General features: G+C 35.3%; 1 long non-coding RNA gene across 1 annotated transcript in view; it reads left to right on the forward strand.

Moving 5' to 3' along the window:
- Positions 1-27155, forward strand: part of LOC128775591 (uncharacterized) — a 273094-nt gene that overhangs the window by 51913 nt on the left and 194026 nt on the right. Inside the window, exon 3 of the long non-coding RNA XR_008420416.1 lies at positions 19947-20013. This is a non-coding gene — a long non-coding RNA (uncharacterized LOC128775591). The remainder of the gene's footprint in view (positions 1-19946; positions 20014-27155) is intronic.

Below are 27155 nucleotides of genomic sequence, written 5' to 3' on the forward strand. Positions count from 1 at the left end.
TCTGCCAACATTTTTCATGCAGTAAAATAGGGATATTTTTCATGTGGATCCTTAAACAATAGAGATTTTATTTTTATGTAAAATGTGTTAAGTATTTAACTGTATTTTCTTTAAATTGCATAGCTAATTATTCTATCTCCATTTATTAAGCAAATTATCATTTTCTGACTTAAAATAACACCTTGTCAGTGGTGTGCTGCAGACACCAGTTATTTAATTTTCAGAGGTTTTACATGTTGATTATCATGACATTGGTACCTTAAAATTGACCATGATAGGAGTATTCTTGTATTCTTTTCACTGATATCCTTGGACCCATCTCAATATTTTCATTCATTCATTCAGACTCAATACTTTGATTCATTTATTCAGTTTGCATAATGATATACAAATAATATACTTTTTATTTACAGTACATTTTCTCAGAATCTGGTATGATAAGATTCTTTTCTTCTTTGGTAAATATCTGCTGTCATTTTTCTCAAATATTTACAATGTATTTGAAAATAATTTTGACATGTTGTCACTCTCAAATTGTCCAAAAAAAGAAAATTTTTATTGTGATCAAAAGTGTGTTAAATCAATATACTCATTTGGTAATAATAGATCTTTTCATTTTATTAAATTCTTTTGCTCAGATTTTTTTTTCTCTTTATTTAGGGTATTGGCATTTTAATTTTTTTTTTTTAACGTTTACTTATTTTTGAGACAGAGAGAGACAGAGCATGAACGGGGAAGGGGCAGAGAGAGAGGGAGACACAGAATCGGAAGCAGGCTCCAGGCTCTGAGCCATCGGCCCAGAGCCCGACGCAGGGCTCGAACTCACGGGCTGTGAGATCGTGACCTGAGCTGAAGTCGGACGCTTAACCGACTGAGCCACCCAGGCGCCCCTAGGGTATTGGCATTTTAAAGAAACATTTTTTATATCTTTAGGCTCACTGTAATAGGTCTATTTTGTTAAATGCTTTAAATTGTGAAACAGAAAAGAGTCCATTCCTATTTTGAAACAGCAAAATGGGTGAAAGCCTTGAGGAAATAAGTCTCCTTTTTTTTAAATTTTATTTTTTTTAAATTTACATCCAAATTAGTTAGCATATAGTGCAATAATGATTTCAGGAGTAGATTCCTTAATGCCCTTTACCCATTTAGTCCATCCCCCCTCCCACAACACCTCCAGCAACCCTCAGTTTGTTCTCCATATTAATGAGTCTCTGTTTTGTCCCACTCCCTGTTTTTATATTATTTTTGTTTCCCTTCCCTTATGTTCATCTGTTTTGTCTCTTAAAGTCCTCATGTGAGTGAAGTCATATGATTTTTGTCTTTCTCTAACTAATTTCACTTAGCATAATACCCTCCAGTTCCATCCACGTTGTTGCACATGGCAAGATTTCATTCTTTTTGATTGCTGAGTAATACTCCATTGTATATGTATACCACATCTTCTTTGTCCATTCATCCATCAGTGGACATTTGGGCTCTTTCGATACTTTGGTTATTGTTGTTAGTGCTGCTGTAAACATGGGGGTGCATGTGTCCCTTTGAAACAGCACATCTGTATCCTGTGGATAAATGCCTAGTAGTACAACAGCTGGGTCGTAAGGTAGTTCTATTTTTAGTTTTTTGAGGAACCTCCATACTGCTTTCCAGAGTGGCTGCACCAGCTTGCATTGCCACCAACAATGCAAAAGAGATCCTCTTTGTCTGCATCCTTACCAATATCTCTTGTTGCCTGACTTAATGTTAGTCATTCTGACAGGTGTGAGGTGGTATCTCATTGTGGTTTTGATTTGTATTTCCCTGATGATGAGTGATGTTGAGCATTTTTTCATGTGTTGGTTGGCCATCTCAATGTCTTCCTTGGAGAAGTGTCTATTCATGTCTTTTGCCCATTTCTTTACTGGATTATTTGTGTTTTGGGTGTTGAGTTTGATAAGTTCTTTGTAGATTTTGGATGCTAACCCTTTATCTGATATGTCATTTGCAAATATCTTCTCCCATTCTGTTCGTTGCCTTAAAAGGCAGTTTTGCTGATTGTTTCCTTGGCTGTGCAGAAGCTTTTTATTTTGATGAGGTCCCATTAGTTCATTTTTGCTTTTGTTTCCCTTGCTTCTGGAGATGTGTTGAGTAAGAAGTTGCTGCGGCCAAGATCAAAGAGATTTTTGCTTGCTTTCTCCTCGAGGATTTTGATGGTTTCCCATTTTACACTTAGGTCTTTCATCCATTTTGAGTTTATTTTTGCGCATGGTGTAAGAAAGTGGTCCAGGTTCATTCTTCTGCATGTTGCTGTCCAGTTTTCCCAGCACCACTTGCTGAAGAGACTGTCTTTATTCAATGGGTATTCTTCCCTGCTTTGTCAAAGATGAGTTGGCCATATGTTTATGGGTCTATTTCTGGGTTCTCTATTCTGTTCCACTGATCTGAGTGTCTGTTCTTGTGCCAGTACCACACTGTCTTGATGATTACAGCTTTGTAGTATAGTAGCTTGAAGTCTGGAATTGTGATGCCTCCTGCTTTGCTTTTCTGTTTCAAGATTGCTTTGTCTATTCGGGGCCTTTTCTGGTTCCATGAAAATTTTAGGATTATTTGTTCTAGCTCTGTGAAGAATGCTGCTGTTTGATCCCCTTTCATAGGGATTGCATTGAATATTTAGATTGCTTTGGGTAGTATCTACATTTTAACAATATTTGCTCTTCCTATCCAGGAGCATGGAATCTTTTTCCATTTTTCTGTGTCTTCTTCAATTTCTTTCATAAGCTTTCTATAATTTCCAGTGTATAGATTTTTCACCTCTTTGGTTAGATTTATTCCTAGGTATTTTATGTTTTTGGTGCAATGGTAAATGGGATCGATTCCTTGATTTCTCTTACTGCCGCTTCATTATTGGTGTATAGGAATGCAACCGATTTCTGTGCATTGATTTTATATCCTGCAACTTTGCTGAATTCATGAATCAATTCTAGCCATTTTTTGGTGGAATCTTTTGAGTTTCCACATAGAGTATCATGTCATCTGCGAAGAATGAAAGTTTGACCTCCTCCTGGCCGATTTGGATGCCTTTTATTTCTTTGTGTTGTCTGATTGCAGAGGCTAGGACTTCTAATACTATGTTGAATAACAGTGGAGAGAGTGGACATCCCTGTCTTGTTCCTGACCTTAGGGGGAAAACTCTCAGTTTTTCCCATTGAGGATGATGTTAGCATAGGGTCCTTCATATATGGATTTTATGATCTTGAGGTATGCTCCTTCTATCCCTACTTTCTTGAGGGTTTTAATCAAGAAAGGATGCTGTATTTTGTCAAATGCTTTCTCTGCATCTATTGAGAGGATCATATGGTTCTTGTCCTTTCTTTTATTGATGTGATGAATCACATTAATTGTTTTGCATATATTGAACCAGCCCTGCATCCCTGGTATAAATCCCACTTGGTCGTGGTGAATAATTTTTTTAATGTATTGTTGGATCCAGTTGGCTAATATCTTGTTGAGGATTTTTGCATCCGTGTTCATCAGGGAAATTAGTCTATATTTCTCCTTTTTAGTGGTGTCTCTGGTTTTGGAATCAAGGTAATGCTGGGTTCATAGAAAGAGTTTGGAAGTTTTCCTTCCATTTCTATTTTTTGGAACAGATTCAAGAGAATAGGTGTTAACTCTTAAATGTTTGGTAGAATTCACCTGGAAAGCCATCTGGCCCTGGACTCTTGTTTTTTGGCATATTTTGATGACTAATTCTATTTCCTTACCGGTTATAGTTCAAATTTTCTATTTCTTCCTGTTTCAGTTTTGGTAGTGTATATGTTTCTAGGAATTTGTCCCTTTCTTCCAGATTACCCATTTTATTGGCATATAATTGCTCATAATATTCTCTTATTATAGTGTATAGTGTTTATTTTTGCTGTGTTGGTTGTGATCTCTCCTCTTTCATTCTTGATTTTATTTATTTGGGTCCTTTCCTTTTTCTTTTTGATCAAACTGCCTAGGGGTTTACCAATTTTGTTAATTCTTTCACAGAACCAGCTTCTGGTTTCATTGTTCTACTGTTTTTTTGGTTTTGATAGCATTTATTTCTGCTCTGATCTTTATTATGTCCTGTCTTCTGCTGGTTTTGGGTTTTATTTGCCATTCTTTTTCCAGCTCAAGGCATAAGGTTAGGTTGTGTATCTGAGATCTTTCTTCATTCTTTAGGAAGGCCTGGATTGCTGTATACTTTCCTCTTATGACCGCCTTTGCTGCATCCCAGTGGTTTTGGGTTGTGGTGTTATCATTTTCATTGACTTCCATATACTTTTTAATTTCCTCTTTGCTTGGTTAGCCCATTCATTCTTTAGTAGGATGTTCTTCAGTTTCCAAGTGTTTGTTACCTTTTCGAATTTTTTCTTGTGGTTGATTTTGAGTTTCATAGAGTTGTGGTCTGAAAATGTGCATGGTATGATCTCGATCTTTTTGTACTTACTTAGGGCTGATTTGTGTCCCAGTATATGGTCTATTCTGGAGAATGTTCCATGTGCACTGGAGAAGAATGTATATTCTGCTGCTTTAGGTTGAAATGTTCTGAATATATCTGTTAAGTTTATTTGGTCCAGTGTGTCATTCAAAGCCATTGTTTCCTTGTTGATTTTTTGATTAGATGATCTGTCCATTACTGTGAGTGGGGTGTTGAAGTCTCCTACTATTATGGTATTACTATTGATGAGTTAGTTTATGTTTGTGATTGATTGATTTATATATTTGTGTGTTTCCACATTTGGCGCATAAATGTTTACAATTGTTAGGTCTTCTTGGTGGATAGACCCCTTGATTATGATATAATGCCCTTCTGCATCTCTTGATACAGTCTTTATTTTAAAATCTAGATTGTCTGATATAAGTATGGCTACTCTGGCTTTCTTTTGTTGACCATTAGCATGATAGATGGTTCTCCATCCCCTTATTTTTAATCTGAAGGTGTCTTTAGGTCTAAAGTGGGTCTCTTGTAGACAGCATATAGATGGATCTTGTTTTCTTATCCTTTCTGTTACCCTATGTCTTTTGATCGGAGCATGGAGTCAGTCCATTGACGTTTAGAGTATGTACTGAAAGATATGAATTTATTGCCATTATGATGTTTGTAGAGTTGGAGTTTCTGGTGGTGTTCTCTGGTCCTTTCTAATCTTTGTTTATTTTGGTATTTATATATATATGTATATATATGTATATATACGTATATATATATATATATATACATATATATACGTATATATATACACATATATATACATATATACATACACACATATATATATGTGTATGTATATATGTGTATATATATATATATATATACACACACACTTACACACACACACACACACACACACATATGTATATATATATATATATATTTTTTTTTTTTCATCTTTTCTCTCCTCAGAAAGTCCCCCTTAAAATTTCTTGCAGGGCTGGTTTAGTGGTCAAAAACTCCTTTAATTTTTTTCTGGGAAACTTTTTATCTCTTCTTCTATTTTGAATGATAGCCTTGCTGGATAAAGAATTCTTGGCTGCATATTTTTCTGATTAAGCACACTGAATATAGCCTGCCAGTCCTTTCTGGCCTGCCAAGTTTCTGTGGATAGGTCTGCCGCAAACCTGATCTGTTTTCCCTTGTAGGTTAGGGACTTTTTTTTTCCTTGCTGCTTTCATGATTCTCTCCTTGCCTGAGTATTTTGTGAATTTGACTATGATATGCCTTGTTGATGGTAAGTTTTTTTGAATCTAATGGGGGTCCTTTTTGCTTCCTGGATTTTGATGTCTGTGTCTTTCCCCAGGTTAGGAAAGTTTTCCACTATGATTTGCTCACATAACCCTTCTACCCCTATTTCTCTCTCTTCCTCTTCTGGGACCCCTATGATTCTGATGTTGTTCCTTTTTAATGAGTCACTGATTTCTCTAATTCTTAAATCATGCTCTTTTGCCTTAATCTCCCTCTTTTTTTTCTGCTTCATTATTCTCTATAAATTTGTCCTCTATATCACTGATTCTCTGTTCTGCCTCATCTATCCTTGCCGCTGCTGCATCCATCCGTGAATGCAGCTCAATTATAGCATTTTTAATTTCATTTTGGCTATTTTTTACTTCTTTTATCTCTGCAGAAAGGCATTCTAATCTGTGTTCAACTCCAGCTAGTATTCTTATTATTGTGATTCTACATTATGGTCCAGACTTCTTGCTTGTATCTGTGTTGGTTAAATGCCTGGCTGTTGTTTCTTCATGCTCTTTCTTTTGGGGTGAATTCCTTCATTTTGTCATTTTGAAGGGAGAAAAGGAATTAATGAGGTAGAAAAATTGAAATTAAAAAAAACTAAATTCAAAAAATAAAAATTAAAAACTTATACACAAAAATTGAATAGATGATGCTAGATCCTAGGTGTGTTTTGGTCTGGGTGTTGAAAATGGTTTGACAGAGGAAAAAAGGGGGGGGGAGAAAAAGAAAAAAGAAAAAAGAAAAAAAGGAAATCTTTTGAGAATTTGAAAAATGAATACACTGAAGTAGACTAAAATGAGATGGGGTAAAATAGAATTTGAAAAAATACACAGAAAAGTAAAGAATATAGTAGAAAAAAATTAAAAATATTTTAATAAAAATTAAAAATAAATATGAATTTTTTCTCTATTTAAGAGAAATGAAAAATAAAGATAAAAAATTGTTTGAAAATTTGAAAAAGTGAATACACTGTAATAGACTAAAATAAAATGATGGAAGTAAAATAGAAGTTGAAAAAATTTACATAAAAGCAAAAATATAGTAATAAAAATTAAAAATATTTTTAATAAAAATTGAAAATAAAAATGAATTTTTTCTCTTTCTGTACTCAAGAAAAAGAATTGTAAAAGAGAAAAAGAAAACAAGAAAATTGACTAGATGAACCTGCTAACAGATTGAAGTAGGACTGAAATTGCTTCATTTTCCCCTGGAAGTCTGTCTTTGTAGCTCTTTATAGTCCATAAACTATGCCAGCGGTGAGACTTATGTTCTTCAAGAGCCAAGTTGGCCCAGTTGGGTGGGGCTCAGTGTAACAGCTCCACTCTCCACTAGATGGTGCTGCTAGCCTACTGGGGTGGATTGTTGGGGGGCTCGTAGGTGCCTATGTGCATGTGAGGGAGTAATGAAAATGGCACCACCCAGCTACCCAGTCTGTTCTCCCGGATCAGCAATTGTGCACCCGTCCTCTTCTTCAACTCTCATCCATTCCCTGCTTTTTCACTTTTCGTGACCAGGCCCCATGCAGTACCTCTCTCCTTAGTTTTGTCTCAGATGCAGCTGCCTTCCCTGGCCCCTTTCTTCTGAACAACTACGGCTTTGACCCATTCTGCCCCTTCCGCCCCTCTGCGGGAGGGTCTCACTGAGCAATGGCCGAATGAGCAATGGCCGATTGCTGTCTGCACCCAGGAACGCTTGCTGGGACCTGCTGCTGCCAGTGCCCCGAGACTGCAGCCAGGTGCCAGCCGCCCCAGAAAAAGTTCGCTAGACAGTGTAGCAGCAGCATTACAGGGATTATGGAAAATCACAACCCACATCTGGCACCAGGCTTCACTCTTAACGACCTTGTTCCAGCACCAGCAAATGTGGCCGTTTTCTGGGGTCTGCTGGGACCAGGTGGCTTCAACAGTCTCTACCAAATGTCCTTCCAGCAGTGGAACCACTTTTCCTCGTGTGGCCCGAGAACCTCCCAGACCCCACTCTGTACCTGGGGATTTGCCCTTCCCACCAGAGTACCACCAGCTATCGAGCTACAGAGTTACAGCCTTTGCACTCCCCTTGTTTACAGTCTTAATGGAATTTAAACCCTCTCCTTTCTCCTTTCTCCCTTTTTAGTTTAGTCCCTGTGGCTGTTTCCAATTGTCCACTTTCTCTCCAGCTGCTTTTGGGAAAGGGTGCTTTTTTCATATTCTTCCCCCCCCCCCCCCCGCCCCAGTCTCTGTCTTCTCTTTGCCCACAAAAGTGGTTCCCTACCTTTTGTGGCTTCTCGCTCCCCATATTCACCTCTCTGTGCCACGTACCTACTGAATTCTGTGGTTCAGGTTGTGCAGATTATTGTGTGAATCCTCCAGTCAGTTTTCTAGGTGTGTAGCATGGTTTAGTGTTGGTCTGGCTGTATTTCATGGACATGAGCCACACAAAAAACTTCCATGCTGTTCCACCATCTTGGCTCCTCCCATAAGTCTCCTTTTTTATGAGATAGTTCTCTAATGTAATAAATTCGTTGGAAGACAGTTGTGAAGTAGATTATCTGCTACCTGTCTGCCTACCTGTTTATTTAAATTCTGTCATTAATATGGCAAATACTGGGCACCTGGGTGGTAGGTTAAGCATCCGACTTTGACTCAGGTCACAATGTCGTGGTCTGTGAGTTCGAGCCCCGCGTCGGGCTCTGGGCTGATGGCTTGGAGCCTGGAGCCTGCTTCTGATTCTGTGTCTCCCTCTCTCTCTGCCACTCCCCCGTTCATGCTCTCTTTCTCTCTCTCTCTGTCTCTCTCTCTCTCTCTCTCTCTCTCTCAAAAATAAATAAACGTTAAAAAAAAAATTAAAAAAAATATGGCGAATACTTGAACAAAATAATTGCCAATCTGGTACTTTTAAAGAAAGTGTGATGGTCTAAGCTGTTAGCCCTTATGGTAGGTCTTAGACATCCAGCTGACCCTTTGTTTCCTAGTTAACACAATGACTCTGTGCTATCAATAACATGAGACCGAAAACATCAGAGTTTTTCATTTTTGTTTGTTACAGTGTATGCAGGCAAGAGAAACTGATTTGGAGGAAATGGGGGGCATTTTTCTCATGCTTTTTAAAAGCTGCAAGGACAGAATTATACCTCTGATTTGTCCTTGAGAAATAAAACTTAAATCTCTGTGCCTCAGTTTGCCATGAATATATAATGAAAATGACATAGAAATCCTAAAGGAAGGATAAAAGTGTGTGGGGAAAATGCATTTGACCTCTTTGGCACTAACTTTTTGATAAAATATTGTAGTGAGAGAGAAACTGGAAGTTTGGTATAAATTTGAATCATTAAAGTTTAAGGAGTGGAAAGAAAGAAATATGGAAAGTACCTGTAGCTATATGCATAATGAGTGAAAGTAAACCCTTTGTTCTTTATATAGCAGATAATGCAAGTGCTAATAAAACCAGAATAGCTGGTGGTGGGCTTTATTTTCACACATGGGGCTTGGTTATTATCTAGTAGTCATTTTCATTTGATGTCCACTGGAAATCAGGAGAAAAGAGCACAACTGACTGACAACTGAAAATAGTGAACACAAATAGTAGGTTTTAGTTGATAATAAAACATTTTTGAGAGCCTTTCCAAGTTTTTTGCTTTTTTTTAATAAAGATTTAATTTGTGTGTGTGTGTGTGTGTCTACCTTACAAAATTGAAATAAAACCTTTTGTTAATCTTAGCCTTAGAATCCTTTTTTTTTAAATTTTTTTATTTATTTATTTTTTTTAGCCTTAGAGTCTTTTGAACTTAGTATTAGATTAATATTACATTGTTAACTTGCCTAAGGGATATTGGGGTCAGGTCTTGGTGAGGACTAGCCCTGGGGGGCTGAATTCTTATACCTAATGAATATGCAACACCAATTAGTCCATATTTCCTAGCATATTACCTCATAACATGTGGGCGAATTTATGAAGGTATATGTGCCTTTGTTGTAGAGAATTAATAGCTGTTTCTTTCATAAGAAACCAATGAGATTGTTATTATTTCTCTTATTTGTAATAGTAGTAATAGCAATATTATTAGCAGAAATAGCAAATTATATATTTCTATAATCTTATCTAAAGAATATGCTGTTTTGCTTATTCAAAAATACTTTTTAAAAAATTTTTAAATTTTATTTAAATCCAAGTTAGTTAACATAGAGTGTAATAATGATTTCAGGAGTAGAATCATCACTTACATATAATACCCAGTAGTCATCCCAACAAGTACCCTCCTTAATGCCCATCATCCATTTAGCACCCCCCGCATCCAACACCCCTCCACCAACCCTCAGTTTGTTCTCTGTATTTAAGAGTCAGAAATTCTTAACTGGCTTCTAAGGAAGACCAGGCTGATGGTCTACAGGAATCTATGCCCAGAAGTTAAATTCTGTCATGAACTGACATATCTTTCAGGACCAGACTGGGAGCTCTTTTGACCTATAAATATAGACTCTGCTGAGAGTACAGAGGGTCCCAGTTTCTATCAATGTTTTGCAGAATGTAGACACCCTTTTCTAAGCAGAGAGAGAGTACCAAGTAGACCGTATGTATGGGTTCTTTAGAGCCTAACTGGCTCGGTTCAAATCCAGATGCCACACTACCTTCTCTGGCTTCCCACTCTGCTTCTTACCTGACATGATCTCCTACCTCTCCCTGAGGCTCACTGCAGGTCAGCAATGCTGACCTTCTCTTGATACCTTTAATGTGCCAAGCCAATCTAATGAACTCCCATCCCAGGAACTTTGAACTTGCTATTTAATTTCCTGGAATGTTCTTTCCCTAGATATTCTTAGGACTCATGTTGTTGAGGTCTCTGTAGATGGCACCTTCTCTGGGAGGCTTTGTCTGAGCACCCTGGGTAAATATTACTCCATAATTTTCTGCCTTCTTACCCTTCACCTATTTTTGACACTTTATTAGAAAAGAAATAAATGATGAAGAGAGTTTTTAATTACCTGGATCTTAGTATGTATTTTAATAATTATTGTTTAATAAATATTTGTTGAATGAGTCAGTAACTGTTAATATTCCATTCCCTCCTCCACACCCTCATCTTCCGGACTGAGACTGGAAAAACGAAGCTGAGAAAATGTAGCTTGTTTGAGTTGCCGATTACACAACTCCATAATCCTATATCTGTTCTTAGTTTATAAGTCCTGGTATCACTTGGCATTTTTGATAGTCCCTTCATGGTTAAAAACTTATTTCCTTGGTTGATTTCTATTGACACTATTTCTTTGATGACAAATATATACCCAGTCTATTTTATCAGTTTCTTTTCTTATATCTACCCTCCAAATGTTAGTATTCCACAGAGCTTCATTCTCCATCATGACTCTTCTGCTTTTCCTGAAAAATACTGGCCTGAATTTTAAATAACACATTTTGCTAATAGTGCCTAGTCTTGTCTTTATTTTCAGATATTCCATACAACTTCCCTGGATATCATTTCTACCTAGATGTTACACAAGCTGCTCAAATTCATTTGGCTTTATCTGAGATAGTTATATTCCCCACCAATCTGCTCTTTTTCAGGTGTTCTTTAACTCTTTAGGAAATGAAGACTCACATCCATCAAGTCTCTCTAGCCAGAAACCTGAAGGACAGGATAGATCCCTTATCTTTAAAAAAGAGCAGAGGGAGAATGGAGAGGAGAAGAGAGAGACAGAGAAAAAAAATGAAAGAAAAAACACATGCAAAGAAAGGATAAACACTTACACAGGGAATATAAACATAATAATGAAATGACCATCTGTATATTTATAACCCATGCAGAGGTATAGAATATTAACCTTATTCGGAAGCTTACCCAGAGGTAACCATTCTACTGAATGTGTAAATCATTCTTTTGCTTTGGGTTGTAATCAACACCTGTCTACGTCTCCCAAAGAGGAAATTATTCACTTTGTCTATGCTAATGTATAGAAATGAAGTCATACAACTATATACTCTTCACTGGCTTTATTTTTCCTTTAGATATTATGTTTTGTTTGTTTATTTTGAGCGAGAGAGAACATGAGCAGGGGAGGGACAGAGAGAGGAGAGAGAATCCCAAGCATCCTTCTTCCTGCTGTAACTCAGAGCCTCAAGCAGGGCTCGAACTCACAAACTGTGAGATCCTGACCTGAACCAAAGTCAAGAGTTGGACACTTAACCAACTGAGTCACTACCCATGGCACTCCTCTATATTACATTTCTCAGACCCACATATATAAATACATATAGCTGTGGTTAATTCAATTTCACTCTTGTTTAATATACCATGGCAAGAATACACAATAACTTATTTATCACTTATATTCATAATGGATATTTGAGTCATCCCCCATTTCTTTGTTTGTTCTGCTATTAAATGAATGATGTTGTTGGGGCACTTGGTTGGCTCAGTCAGTTAAGCATCCGACTTTGGCTCAGGTCCTGATCTTGTGGTTTGTGAGTTTGAGCCCCATGTCGGACTCTATGCTGACAGCTCAGAGCGTGCAGTGTGCTTCTGCTTTTGTCTCCCTATCTCTCTGCTCCTCTCCTGTTTCACACTCTGTCTCTCTCTCTCAAAAATAAACATTAAAAAAAAAATGATGTTGCTTACAAACATTCTGATATGTCACATGATGATGCACAGTGCAGGATTTTCTTTAATGTGTATGTCTAGTAGCAGAATTGCTGGCCTACAGAACACACACATACTCAGCTTTGTTATGAATTCCCAAAATTATTTCTCAAATGTTTTATCTATATACACTTGAACCTGCACAGGAAGTTGCTGTTGTTTCAATTTCCTGCCAGAAATTGGTAATACCTAATTTTTCAGTTATTACTAACTGAATTTAGTGGATGTGAAATTTTTTGTATTGTCTCACTGTGGGTTTAATATATGTTTATTTGATTAATTGACTGGAACACAGTTTTATATATTAAAGAATTTTAAACTTGTCTTTTCACTTTCTTTACATGATGTCTCTTGATGAAGAAAAAAATCTTAATTTAAGGTAACTAAACTTACATTCCTTTCTCTTACGGTGAAAGATATTTGGCTCATATGCAGTTTGTTGGCAGTTATGAATAAAGCTGTTACAATTTCTGTGTACAGGCTTTTGTATGAACATAAGTTTTCTGTGGAACGCATACTCAGCAGTGGGATTGCTGGGTTATACATTAAGTACATGTTTAACTTTATAAGGAGCTGTTGAACGGTTTTCTAGAGTGACTACTCCAGTTTACATTGCTACCATCAATGTATGAGTGCTTCAGTCACTGCATATCCTTTCTAGCACTTGGAATGGTCTTTGTTGTTTTGTGAGTGTGTGTTTAGCTATTGTAATAAGTGAGTGGTGACATGCCTGATTTTAATTTTCATTTCCCTAATGATTAATGATGTTGAACATCTTTTCATATACTTGTTTACCATCCATGTATCTTTTTTTTTTGGGGGGGTGAAGTGTGTGCATATCTTTTGCCATTTGTAAAAATTGGCTTTTTTTGTTCTTATTACAGAATTTGGAGAGTTCCTCGTGTATTCTGGATACAAGTTCTTTCCTAGGCATGTATTTTACAAATACTTTCTCCTAATCCGTAGCTTGTTTTTAATCCTCTTAAAGTATCTTTCAAAAAGCAGACATCTTTATTTTGTTGAAGACTCATATATCATTTTTTTTTTCTTTTAGGGATCATACATACATGTATATAGTATCTATGAAAACTTTGCCTAAGCCAAGATCCAATATATCCTTCTATGTTTTCTTCTACAAGTTCTATCAATATACATATACAAGATCTATGATCCGTTTTGAGTTAATTTTTGCATAAGGTATAAAAAGTGAAAAAATGCACTGAGGTTGAATTTACTGGTATCAACTGATATATAGTATTTACTTAGTATCCTTTTAATGTCCTGATCTCCCATTTTTCTTTCTTGATATTAGTAATGAATCTGTTTCTTGTTATCTTTTTTCCTTGGTCAGTCAGGTTAGAGGTTTATGAAGTCATGGATCTTTTCAAGGAACCAGTTGTTGTTTCATTGATTTTTATACACAGCTTTTGCTCTTTTCAGTTTTATTAATTTCTGCACTTAATTTTTTTCCCTTTTATATGCTCAAGATGGAATTCTTTCTTCTTTTTGTAATTTTCTAAATAGAAGCTTATTTAATTGATTTGATTTGTGTAGTTTCTTTTCTGAAATTGGAATTTAATGCTGTAATCTTCTACATACTGCTTTAGCTGGCCAAACAGTTTTGCAATGTTGTGTTTTCTTTTTCTTTCCATATTTTTTTGAAAAATTTCCCCAACAACAGCTTCTTTGACCACTGGGTTATTTATGTATGTGTTACTAGATTTCAAATATTTGAGGTTTTCTAGTTCTTTCTGTTAACAAATTTTAGTTTAATTGCAGTGTATTCACAGATCATACTTTGTATAATTTCATTCTTAAAAAATATACTGGGTTTGTTTTTTTCCCAGAAAATGATGTATTTTGAATGTTTATGTGCACTTGAATGTTCCATAAATGTCAGTTAGGGCAAATTGATTAATAGTGTTGTTCAGGTCTTCAATATTGTTGCTTATTTCATTTATAATGTACTATTGATTACTTTGAAAGAAGAGTTGAAATATTTAGCAGTAATTATGGGTTAGTGTTTTTCTTCTATTAGTTCTACCAGTTTTTACATTATGATTTTGATACTCTGTTTTTACGTACCTAAAAATTTACATTGTTGTATCTTCTGGGGGAATTTTAGTTTTTTTGTCATTATGTAATTTCCCTCTTTATCTTAGTAATATTCCTTTATTTTTTCTTTGAAGTCTAGTTAATCTAATATTAATATAACCTTTAAGCTTTGTTTCAATTTGTGTTATCATTACCTAGACATTTATCTCATTTAGGATTTACTTAGCTTCTTGAATCTTCATATTCATATCATTTACTTGTCATAATGTTACTATATGTGTGTAGGTTTTATTCTCTTCCACTGTTCCTTTGGTCTGTTCTTGTGCCAATACCAATTTGTTTTAATTAATAGGCCTTGATATCTGATAGTTTAAGTTCTATAAATTTACTCCTGTCAAAGATAAAGCTATACTTGGCTCCTCATATATGTGTGTGTGTGATTATATACATGTATACAAATATAACTATGTAATATATATGTAAATTTACAGACAATAATGGACAAAATTTGCTGAGATAATTAGTTTTTTTAGTTTTTTCTTTGCCATGTGGTATTTGTTGAATAGTCAGTGAAATGTTAAAAATGTGAAGAGTAAAAGTTTCTAATGTTGATAAAATTCAGTTAATTCTCGTTTATTGTTTGTACTCTGTGGTTTCTGTGTAAAGAGTCTTTGTTTATTCCATCATGAAGGTATTCTCCTAAATGTTTCTCTAAAATTTTATGTTTTGGATTTTATGTTTACATATAAATCCATTTCAAATTAGTTTCTTTGTAAGGCAGTGGTTCTCAGTGAGGATGATTTTACTCCCTGGAGACATTTGGCACTATCTGGAGACTTTTGGGGTGGTTATACCTGGGGAGAGGATGTTATAGGCATCTACTTTGGCAGAGGCCAGGCGAACATCTTAAAATATACAGGAAAAATCTCTACAACAAAGAATATATTATCTTAAATTACAAGTGAGGTAAAGATAGATGGTCTTTTTTTTTTTTTTCATACAAATATCTGCATATGCATGGATCCTTTCCTGAACTCACTTATTCGATTTCATTGATATAAATTCCTATGTTTTTACAATTTTGAATACTACGAGTTATTTCTTGAAATCAAGTAGTGTAGGCACTATGATTTTGTTTTTGCTATTGTTTCAATGACCTTAACTATTCTGTTTGAAATTTTGTATACACTTAGAATCAGCTTCTCCAAAATAGCATGTTAGAATTTTTACTTTTATTGTATTGAATCTAGAAATCTATTTGGAGAAAACTGACATCTTAACAATATTATGCCTGCTGATCTATACACATTATGTACGTGTACTTTAATTTCTGTAAGCAGTGTCCTGTGGTTAGAGAGCAGACCTCTTGTTTGTCTTCAAATTTATTCCTAAGTATTTTATGTTTTCAACACTTTTATAAATGCTTTATTTTAAAATGGTTTGTTTCTAGTGTATGCACACATATAATACTTTTCATAATTTAACGTCTTCATTAACTTGCTAAATTCACTTATTAGATGTTGTAATTTTTTTTGTAGATTGCTTTGGATTTCCTATGTGTACATTCATGTCTGCTGAAAACGGAAGCTGTTTTATGTCTTCATTCTCCAGGTGTATGGCTTTTCTTTCTTTCTTTTTTTTTTTCCACATTGTGAGAACTGTGTTCTCCTCCCTCCCCCCTCCCCCATATGATAGTGAATGGGAGTGGGGAGAACAAGCATCCTTACCTCATTGTCAGTTAAGAGGTCAAGCATTCAATATTTTGCCATTTTTAAAAGTGAGGCTACCTGTAGGATTTTTGCAGGTTACCTTTATCAGCTTTTATCTTAAAAGGGTGTTAAATTTTATCAAATGTTTTTCTGTAGTTTTTGAAATGACCATTGGATTTTTTTTCCCATTTTCTGTTAGTATTGTGAAGCATATTGATTGTCTTTTAAATAGAAACCATCTTTGTATTCTCAAGATAAACCCCACTCTGTCAAGCTGCAATCTTTCTTATGCGTACCTGGAATTATTTTGCTAATATTTTGTTAAACAATTTGTAGTTCTATTCACAGACACAAAATTGGTCTATGTGGTCTGTAGTATATGTGAAATGTTGAACTCATAAAATGTGCTACGAGATGTTCCTTCTCTATTTATGACTGAATATTTTTGTAGCATTTTTGTGTAAATTTAATGATTATTTTTCTCTGTATTTTTATCTGAGCATCTAATTTTTTGACATTTCTGAATTCAGCTATCAATTCTTATATACCTGTAAATTCTTAAGGTTTTCTTCACATACTATCAAGCCGTTTTTAAGTAATGACAGTTTTATTCCTTATTTAACTTACTTTTTTTTGTTGTTGTTGGTTCATTGGTTAGCATTTAGAGAAATGTTGAATAGAAATGGTGATAGCTAGCACCATTTTTTCTTGCCTTTATAATGAATGTTCTCAGTGTTTCAAAATAGGTATAATTTTTGCTACTGTCATTTTTTCACAATCAATTGGTATAATTTCAGGAAGTTCCTGGTTCATTATAGTATTAAGATTTTAAATTAATGAACATATATTAAATTTTATCTGGTAAATTTTCATTTGTCTACATAGTCATATTTATTGTTTTTACTGGAGACTGTTAATGTAGAAAAATAATTGATTTTCTAATGTTAAGTAAACCTTGCAAAACTATGAGACTTTCTGCTACACCTGCCTGAAAAGATTAGAGTATCCTGTCCCCTGTCCTCCCCCCCAAAAGTATCAATCTGGGCAAAATGGTTAGAAACAACAATTTCAGCCCTCTGAAAATTATCTAAAAGCAAAAAAAGCAAAAAAAAAATTATAATCTTTTATCATGAAAAGCTACTATGAATAGCAGGACACTGCAGTCTTTTTGCCTAGACTTCCTTCCATTCCTTCCCTGTCTGTATTGTTCCCAGGACAGGGCTGGCCATTAGATTCAGCAGTTTTGCTACCAGAGTTAATAGATTTGATTTGGTGCAGAGGGTGAAACACCATGCTAGTGGTTTTCTGGTGAAAGTGGCAAACTCAGTAGAAAACAAATAGGAGAAATCCACTGTTGTGCTGTACTGATTTTATGGAACTGGTTATGGGAGTGGGACAACAACCAGAAACTTGTCGGGGGAGGAATTCAATATGGGAGAGAGCCACACAAAAGATAGATAAATTCTCCACATATCTATAGCTGACTAAGAATTAATGTACGTGTACAGAGCATATCAGTGACAGGCCCACAGAAAGTGAACATTAAAGTGGATATTGGAACTTCAAGTGTGCTCACAAACCCACACACAAATCCAGTGACATAGGGGTCAAGGCATTATAGGCTCAAAATTTTTGACAAGATCATTTCAAATAATTGGCTGATAACTTCTCTATGTGGACACAAGAGCAACCACTAGAAAACCAAACAAAGTAAAAATGATAAAACACGAACGATACCTCAGTGATTGCACACCATGAGGAAGATATAATTTTAAGTCGGACAAGTTAAAACCTTCAGAAGAAACAAGAATTGCTAAAACATATTCTCTAGATTTTTCATTTTTCAGTACAAAATGTAGAAACATGGGAAGAAAAAGGAAACTGAGACCCATACTTAGAAGAAAAAAAAAAAAAAGCAGGCAATAGAAACGGATTCTCAGTAGGCCCAGATGTTAGTTTAGCAGACACATAGTCCAGTGTAGCTATTATGAAAAAGGTTTTAAGAATTCTAGGACAATATAAGAACAGTGTCTCAAAAACAAGAATCTTTTTTTAATGTTTGTTTATTTTTTAGAGAGAGAGAGAGCGTGCACACAATGAGGGGAGGGGCAGAGAGAGAGGGAGACAGAATCCTAGGAGGTTCTGTGCTGTCAGCACAGAGCCCGATGTGGAGCTTGAACTCGAAACTGTGAAATCATGACCTAAGCTAAAACTAAGAGTCGGATACTCAACCCACTGAGCCACCCAGGTGCCCCAAAATAATAATCTTAATAAATACAAACTATAAAAGGGAATCAAATGGGAGATTTAGAGTTGGAAATATAATAACCAAAATTAAAATTTCACCAGATGACAAGGATGTGGAGCAACAGGAACTCTCATTCATTGCTGGTGGGAATGCAAAATGGTACAGCCATTGGGAAGGCAGTTTGATAGTTTCTTGAAAAATTAAACATACTACTACCATATGATCCAGCAATCATTCTTCTTGGTATTTACCCAAATGAATTGAAAACTTATGTCCACACATAAGCATATGGATGTTTATAGCAGCTTTATTCACAATTGCCAAAACTTAGAAGTAACCAAGATATCTGTCAGTAGGAGTATAGGTAAATGAACTGTGGTACATTCATACAATGGAGTATTGTTTAGCACAAGGAAGAAATGAGCTATCAAGCTGTGAAAAGACATAAAGCGACCTTAAATGCATACTGTTAAATGAAAGAAGTCAATCTGAAAAGGCTAGATACAGTATGATCCAACTTAATGACATTCTGAAAAAGGCAAAACTTTGGAGACAGTAAAAAGGTCAGTGGATGTTAGGAGAAATGAATAAGCAGTGCACAGATCATTTTTAGGGCAGTGAAACTATTATATATGATACTACAATGATAGATACATGTCATCAACATTTGTAAACTAGGATTATTTAACACCAAGATGAATCCCAATGTAAACTATAGATTTTTAATGATTATGCTGGGGCATTGTAGAGTCATCATTTGTAACACATGTACTGCTCTGGTGCCAGAGTATGGGGAAGGTTGTACATGTGTGGGAGCTGGTGTTATGTGGGAACCCTCTGTACTTTCTGCTCAGTTTTCTGTGATCCTAAAACTATTCTAGCAAATAAAGTTTTTTTTTTATTAAAATAAAACTTAATGAAAGTATAAAGAAATCATTAAATGGGCTCAAAGTAGAACTTAACATGGTTAGAAGACTCAATAAAGATCAATAAGGATTATCCAGTTGTATAACAGAAAAACGGATTTTATACATATACATAAACATACATATATATACATACATATGTGTGTACATATGTACATATATTATACATAAAACAATAATAGTACTAAGGAAGGAGGAAAAATACTTACATTAGAGAAAAGTTACTGCATTTTGTCTGAAATAGATTGTTACTAGTTAAGATGCGTATTGTAACACTTAGAGCAACCACTACAAAACTTTATCTGTCCAGCTCAGCCATGTTTCTAGCTAGTTGCCAGCAGTGGGAAAGGGATGTGTCATACTAGCCTTCTTCTACCCCTACCTTAAGTTTCCATTCCTCTCTTTTCTTTCTCTGGCTCCTTCAAAGCAGAGGCTGTAATCTCATGGCGGTCTACTAGATGTACTCTTCTGGCTTGGCAAATGTTTAAGCTGACTTTTTCTCTTAGAGAGCCCCTTGCCTGGATGCTCTGAAGACAAGCCCTCTACCCAATCATTGGAGATCTCCACACTGAACCTTCTTTGATGTGTGCAAATATATTTATTCTTAATCCCTCTGTATAATGTATAATTCTAAATTCTTTCTTTTCTGGTCTTTCTCCTCCAGGCAGTGTTCTTGAACAAAAAAATCTAAAACCACTTTATAACCAGACTTCACCTTCACCTTTTGTAGTGTAAGTAGTTGGAACTGTTATCCTGAGAATTGTACTAAAACTGAGACAACCAAACTCCCATTAAGGCATTTTGTTGTTATTAGTCTTGCCAGACTGAACTTGATCTCAAACTTTGTTAGAGTATATGTATTGACATATTTGTACATAATGTACATAATGTTTGGTTGTCTTAGTAGTAATTCCCTTGATATGTGCCTTTGACAGATGTGCTAATCTATATAAAACAAGTCAGTACCAGCCTCCTTTAACAGGTAGTTCTGGATGACTTAGCCTTATAAGAAAATATTGTTGGTCATTCTTCCCTCATTCCTGCTTTGCTCCATTCCAGTATTTGCTTAACTTTTGACCTCTAATTTCTACTTCTGTTTGGGGCCCTCCCTACCCTCATCTTTTGGCTAAAAGAGAGATATGGCTTTTTTTCTTTTACCATTTTTTGATACTTTTTGCAAAGCATGATTTCCCACCAATCCTATGTCTTTACTGGGTTTAGATATATAGTTGGGTAATTGCCCTACCGAGACTTCTGTATTTGCATGCTAGAACTCTGACACCAATTTTGGCTTTGTCTTGGTATTCCCAGACATGCCCTAGACTCATGGGGAAGTGCAGATAAAACTGAATTAGTCATCTAAAATTTGGCACAAGCAAAGAGTCTCTACTCACTGATCTAAAACCTCAGTGATCATTTTTATGCTTGATAATGATGGACTCAGAGAAAAAGCTTTTGATTAGGTTGTAACTTTTGATAGCATAAGAATTAGAGGATAGTCTGCTTCAATGGAAGTAAATACAGTTGACCCTTGAACGATGCAGGTTTGAACTGCGTGGTTCCCACTCATGTGGATGAATAAATATAGTACAGTATTGTAAATGTATTTTCTCGTATGATTTTCTCAGATTTTCTCTTCTCTAGCTTACTTTATTGTAAGAATGCAATATGTAGTTCATATAACATACAATTTATGTGTTAATTGACTGTTTATGTTTGACTGAGCCACCCAGGTGCCCCTAATTGACTGTTTATGTAATTGGTAAGGCTTCTGGTCAGTAGTAGGCTACTAGTAGTTAAGTTTTGGGGGAGTCAGAAATTATACATGGATTTTTGGCTGCATGGGGGCCAGCACTCCTAACCCTTGCGTTGTTCAAGAGTCAACAATATTGTAGAAATAATTCTAGAGATGATTTATCATGGATAAAAAAGGGAGATTAAAAAAATATATACCTATGCATCTGTTATTTCTAAGCATACACTTATATTTACTCTGATTAAAAATCAAGGCAACTTCTTAATATATGACTAATTATCAAGTCCCTGTGGACCTGTATTAGGCACTTAGCATACGTTGGGAAATTGTATGAATTGTCCATAAGGCATTGAAACTGTACATGTTTGCCTATACTTTTGATTTCTCACATTTGTCACTTATCTTTTCAAAATTACTGAGTAACCTGATGGCTCATTTATGAAACTAAAATATGGCTACTGGGAGAATATTCAAAGTGTACCCATAGCCCTTTAAGGTCATAAGTTTTAACTTAATAGAGTTATCCAAATAACACACAAAAAAATTAGATTCAACACAATTCTATATTACTTTCTTGGCTCCATTATTTCCTTTTTTTAGTTTTTCATATGTCATGTAGCTATACTCAGAGTGCAGTTAGGTAAACTGTTGGTCACAGAGCTTAGAAAACTTCCTAAGTCATTTAAGCCCTTTATCAGTTTGCAGCATCAAAAGTTACCAAGTGTCTCACTCTCCAAAATGTTTAAATAAGGAGAATTCACAGATTAACATTGAAATTTGTTGCAGCAGTCCTCTCTGTTGTCATACATTTATCTTATAATCAGTTTGTCAAGTGCCAGACAGCATGTTCCGCTTTCCCCACGTGATGGTACTTAGGATTCCACTATAAACTAATGGCCATGTTCATCTACACATTCAGAGAAACTGCACACATCATCTTACTTCTTCTGACTCACTTGTAGAAATAAACCACAAAATGCAACACTTACTTCCAGAGAATTTTAGTTAGTCAACTATTCAGAATGCACTTATCAACTAGACTGCTTGAAGTAGGAACCGTAATTATTGTTATCATGCCACATAGGAGGATGGCTTTGATAGGTGGTTGGTAATTGTCTGTTTAATTGTATCATGATTTACATTGTAGACTTGACCAAAGGGACAAATGAGTTCTCTAAAAATATAATAATTGTCCTGCTTTTTCAAGCACCTATCATTTTCTCATTCAATAAAAATCATCTCAATATTTATGTATGTGCTTACTTGAGGATAAAACTTAGAAACAAATAGTCATAGGTTTTACTTAATATGTAAGGTAATAATCAGCCTAACTAAACTAAGTAAATAAGTTTTGAATCACTTTGACTTAATAGGGTGATATAATTGGACTGTGGATATAATGATGGTTAACATGGACCATTTCTGATAAAGTCTTTATCAATTAGAAACAAATAAACTGAACTATTAATTAAATATTTTAGGAATAGTGTAGGCCCTCATTTAATCCTGTCTGGAGACAGGAACAAAAGACAAAAGTTCCTAAACAAACCAGAAGTGGAAATTTTGGATTAAAGGTACTTCCAAGAAACTAACAGCACTCTCGCCTACCCTATGCTAATTTCATGACAACAGTCATTACTAAAATGATAAGTTTTAGGAAGAGAATGACAATATTATTTTTAAAAATAAAAAGCTAAATTGAGTACTTACTATGTTCCAGGAATCATGTTAAGATATTTCTAAGAATTATCTAATAGACTATAGGAACAAAGCTGTGAAACCTAAAGAGAAATTCAGCAAATTTTCCAAGGCCGACAGTTGGTAAATTTTGGAGTGGAGTAGCGTTACCTGATACTAAACCTGTATTCCTAGTGACTATATAATAATGTAGCCTCAAAGGAAAAAAAATATAATCACTGTAGTCTACACACCAAGGCAAAGTGGATGAGTCCTCTTTAGATATGTTTTAACCAGGGATAATTTTCATGCCAAGTAAGCAATTAAATAGACAAGCTTTCTGCCAAAACATGATGGCTAAATGTGTTTTCTTATTTACCATTGTCTTTCATGTTCAAAAAACAAGTCTATTAATGGTGCTGGTAACTGTGGGTATGAATGTGACCAAAGATTCCACCTAACAACAGTGTCTTCCTGAAGTCCTTTCTTGGAGGTTTGGATTCATGGTGACTATTTGCTGACCATTGAACATGATTATCTAACAGTGAAAAGGAAGGAAGCAAAAACAAATGATAGAACTATCCAAAATTAAGCCCACCTATCATCCCTGCAAGGTGGGAAAATTATTGGACTGAAGATACATTATCAGGCGCTAATTATTTTTTAATTTTTTTAAATGTTTTATTTATCTTTGAGAGCGAGAGACAGAGTGTGAGTCGGGGAGGGGCAGAGAGAGAGGGAGACAGAATCTGAAGCAGGCTCCAGGCTCCGAGCTGTCAGCACAGAGCCCGATGTGGGGGTCGAACCCACGAACTGTGAGATCATGACCTGAGCTGAAGTCTGATGCTCAACAGACGAGCCACCCAGGCGCCCCTATCAGGTGCTAATTATTAAGCTATTTGAAGAAATTCGGTTAAATTGGGCTGGCACATTCCAGAAACAAAAATTCTGGATGAAAATAAAAATCATTTATATTTTTATATAAAATATTTTAGAAATTTATTTAAGACTTCTAGTACAGAAAAGATAGTATCTACTCATTTTCACTGCTCTTCTCTGCTAATCACAACTGTAAACCTTGGAAATGCTAAAGACAGCCAAGGGGGAACTCTGCAGTGTGGTAAGAAGGTGGGTTGGTTTGGGATCCCAGGACTAAAGGAACAACACAGCAACAGGATGTCTTGCATATGATCACCCAACAGAGCAAGGCCACCGAGACCTGACACTTCATGACCCTTATCTGATCAACAGAAGCCAGCTCAGGTAGGCTCATATCTCCCATTGATCAGTCAGGTTTTGTGTACAGTGTCAGGAGAGCCCAGTATCATTAGTAAGCACGATCATTTAGAAGTCCCACTAAAAATGAGAAGCCAAGAGAAGCATTTCCTATTTTCATGAAGCCTTAGACTTCCCTTTCACTGAGAGATACTGAGGCAGCCAGGCAGAACCAGCAGGGACTCAATCACAACAAGAGGCCCAGGCCAGATGTTTCTTTCTCCCTAAATCTTTTCTACGCTGCCATAAACAGTGGGGCAGGGGTGGGAAGGAATTGAACTAGCAAAAAGAGGACACAGGAGAAACAGATATGAACATGGTCAGGGTGATATGCCTACAATGTCAATAAATGCCAAATATTTCCATCAAACCACCAGAAATTAGGAAAAAGACATGGAATAAATTCTTCCTCAGCCCTCAGATGGAACCAACTCTGCCAAGGCCCTTGTCTCAGACTTGCAGCCTTCAAACTTGTGAAAAATAAATTTCTGTTATTTAAGTCAACTAGTTTGTGGTACCTATTACAGCTGACCTGGCAAACTAATATATCATCTGATACTGAAGACCATGCTATGTGAATGTTGGGAACATTAAAACATTTAAGTGGAAGTGAGTTTTCCACACTTCATTCAAAGTAGTAAAATACTAAGTTAAATATATATACTATTATACCCGAAATAACTACCAAAAATACTACACAAAGAGATACACTCAAAAACATTATATATAAATTAAGATGGAATCCTGTGAAATAATTGAAGTAGCCCCTATGTAGATAAGGGAAAAGAAAAAAGAGAAATGAGAATCAAAGGAAACAAATAGAAAATAAATAATAAAATAAAATTGAAATTAAAATTAAATAAAACTCAATTATAAACATAACATTACTTATCCTAAATGGTCTTAATGGTCTTAATATACCAGTCAAAAGACATAGAATGGCAGTTGATAAAAAAAAGTGACCCACCTATATGCTGCTTACAAAAAACTTGCTTCAATGATATGATACAATTGAAAATAGAAGTATGACAAAGCTATGCCATGCAGATATCAATAAAAACAATAAAAAAGGGGCTATATTAGTATTTTCTAAACTGAACTTCAGAGTGAAGAAAATTATCAGAATCAAAGAGGGACATTACATAATGATGAAAGAATCAATCCATCAATGCAGTATGCAGCAAACAACAAAGTCTCAGAATATATGGATGAAACTGTTAGAACCAAAAGACGAAATAGATTCATCCACACTTGTAGTTGCAACTTTAACACCTCCCTTTACAAATTATGGTAAATACAAATTCACAGTCTTTATTAAATAGGGATTTTTTTTTAAATGAGAAAATCTAAGTAGAAATAATTTGCTTATGTATATCACATATCTTTAGCCCCCCCCACCCCCCTTTTTTTTTCCTTCTGTCTTCCTGGAATAAAATTGGTCAAGATCCAGGAGTAAAAGAGTTAAGTGTGTGGATGACTGTTTAAATGTTTCTGTGAAGTTGAGACAGTGGAATGACCCCTCAATGATCAGGTATTTCACTCTGCCAGATATACATATGGTAAACTATATTCTAGTTATGAAGTCTTTACAATAAGCCACTGTTATCAAACAAGTTCATCAGATCTACAGATTATTCTAAGACACCAAGAAGTATAACACAGAATCAACATATTTTTCTGGAAATAACTTAGAAACTTTTTTCAAATGCAGTTCAGCCTTTTAACCTAAGTGAAAAGTGGTTTGACTATTTGACGAACTGTGGCGAAAAAATAAGTAAATAAAAACCATCTGGTCCTCTGACAGAATATTTACATTTCCACAATATCAACAAGGAAATAGGCAGTCCATAAATGTGGAGTTAGTGTCATCTGTGTCTAAATGTATAGATTGGTATTCCTGTAAGTATTTTCATGGAAGCAGTATAGTGTCTCTTTTAAAATTATTATTTATTATTATTGTCATTTATTTAAAGATCATACATAGATCTAAACAGAGAAAAAAGGGGAAAATCACCTTGAAATAAATAATAGTTTCTTTGGACTTCTATGATTTGTGCAGATACTAGCTTTAGTAAATTATTGATGCTGGGTGTATAGATTGGTGTCATTCTTTATGGTTATTGAATTTTCTTAATGACACTCCTGTGCTTTAATAGACACCTCTAGGCACTCAACAAATACTTATTGACTGGCCCCAAGTCACTGTTATTCATTCATTCTCCTGTTAGAATATATTTGCTTCTTTTCCCCATCTTTTCTGGGATCTTTTAATACAGTCATTCTCACTTCCCCATTGTTCTTCCTAGAAACAAAACAAAACAAACAAACAAAAAAACAAATATACTCTTACCATATGCATATGCAAATACTTAAAAGACTTACAGAAGGAAAATAATGGACATTTGGACCACAATTGTTGAAATAGGTTCATTACCAGGATTCTGCCACTAATATAACAACAAAACAAAATAGGAACATTTTATTTAGCTTTCATCAGTCTGACATAAATATGCTTTCTAGATACTTTTCGGTTTTAATAAAAAGAAAAAAACAGGGGCACCTGTGTGGCTCAGTCGGTTAAGCCTCCCACTCTTGATTTCTGCTTAGGTCATGATCTCATGGTTTGTGAGTTCAAGCCCTGCGTCAGGCTCTGTGCTGCCAGTGCGGCATCTGCTTGGGATTTTCTCTCTCCCTCTTTGCCTCTCTCTCTGCTTCAAAATAAATAAATAAACTTTCAAAAACATGTGCACTTTAAAAAATAATAATAAACCTTCTAACTCGGGGAAAAATCATTAAAATTTAAAGGTCCACACTCATCTTCTGCTTGAGGACAGTCTTTATAATGGTTAATCTTGGATATAATAGGATACTCAAGAGTACTGTTTGGAAAGCATGCCCTTAGATGGGCTGAAATTTGTGATTCAGTGGACATAGTACTATTAGTTTGATAGAGTTTCATCATCTCAAAATGAAGGTTTACTATCTTAATATGAAGTTATTTCAATAATATCAGGGTTTTTAATATTAGGTTTTGTTTTTACCAATTTGGGGGGTGAGTATGAAGGAGTTTCCTGAGGAGAGCAACCCAAAAACACCTAGTTTCTAGTCTTCCAGGCCAAAGAAGGCTTATTTTCTAGTTCTAGATATTTAAGCAGGTTTATGAGT

The sequence above is a fragment of the Panthera pardus genome, unplaced genomic scaffold (genome assembly GCF_024362965.1).
Source record: "Panthera pardus isolate Hobbes unplaced genomic scaffold, ASM2436296v1 HiC_scaffold_8, whole genome shotgun sequence".
Lineage (NCBI taxonomy): Eukaryota > Metazoa > Chordata > Mammalia > Carnivora > Felidae > Panthera > Panthera pardus.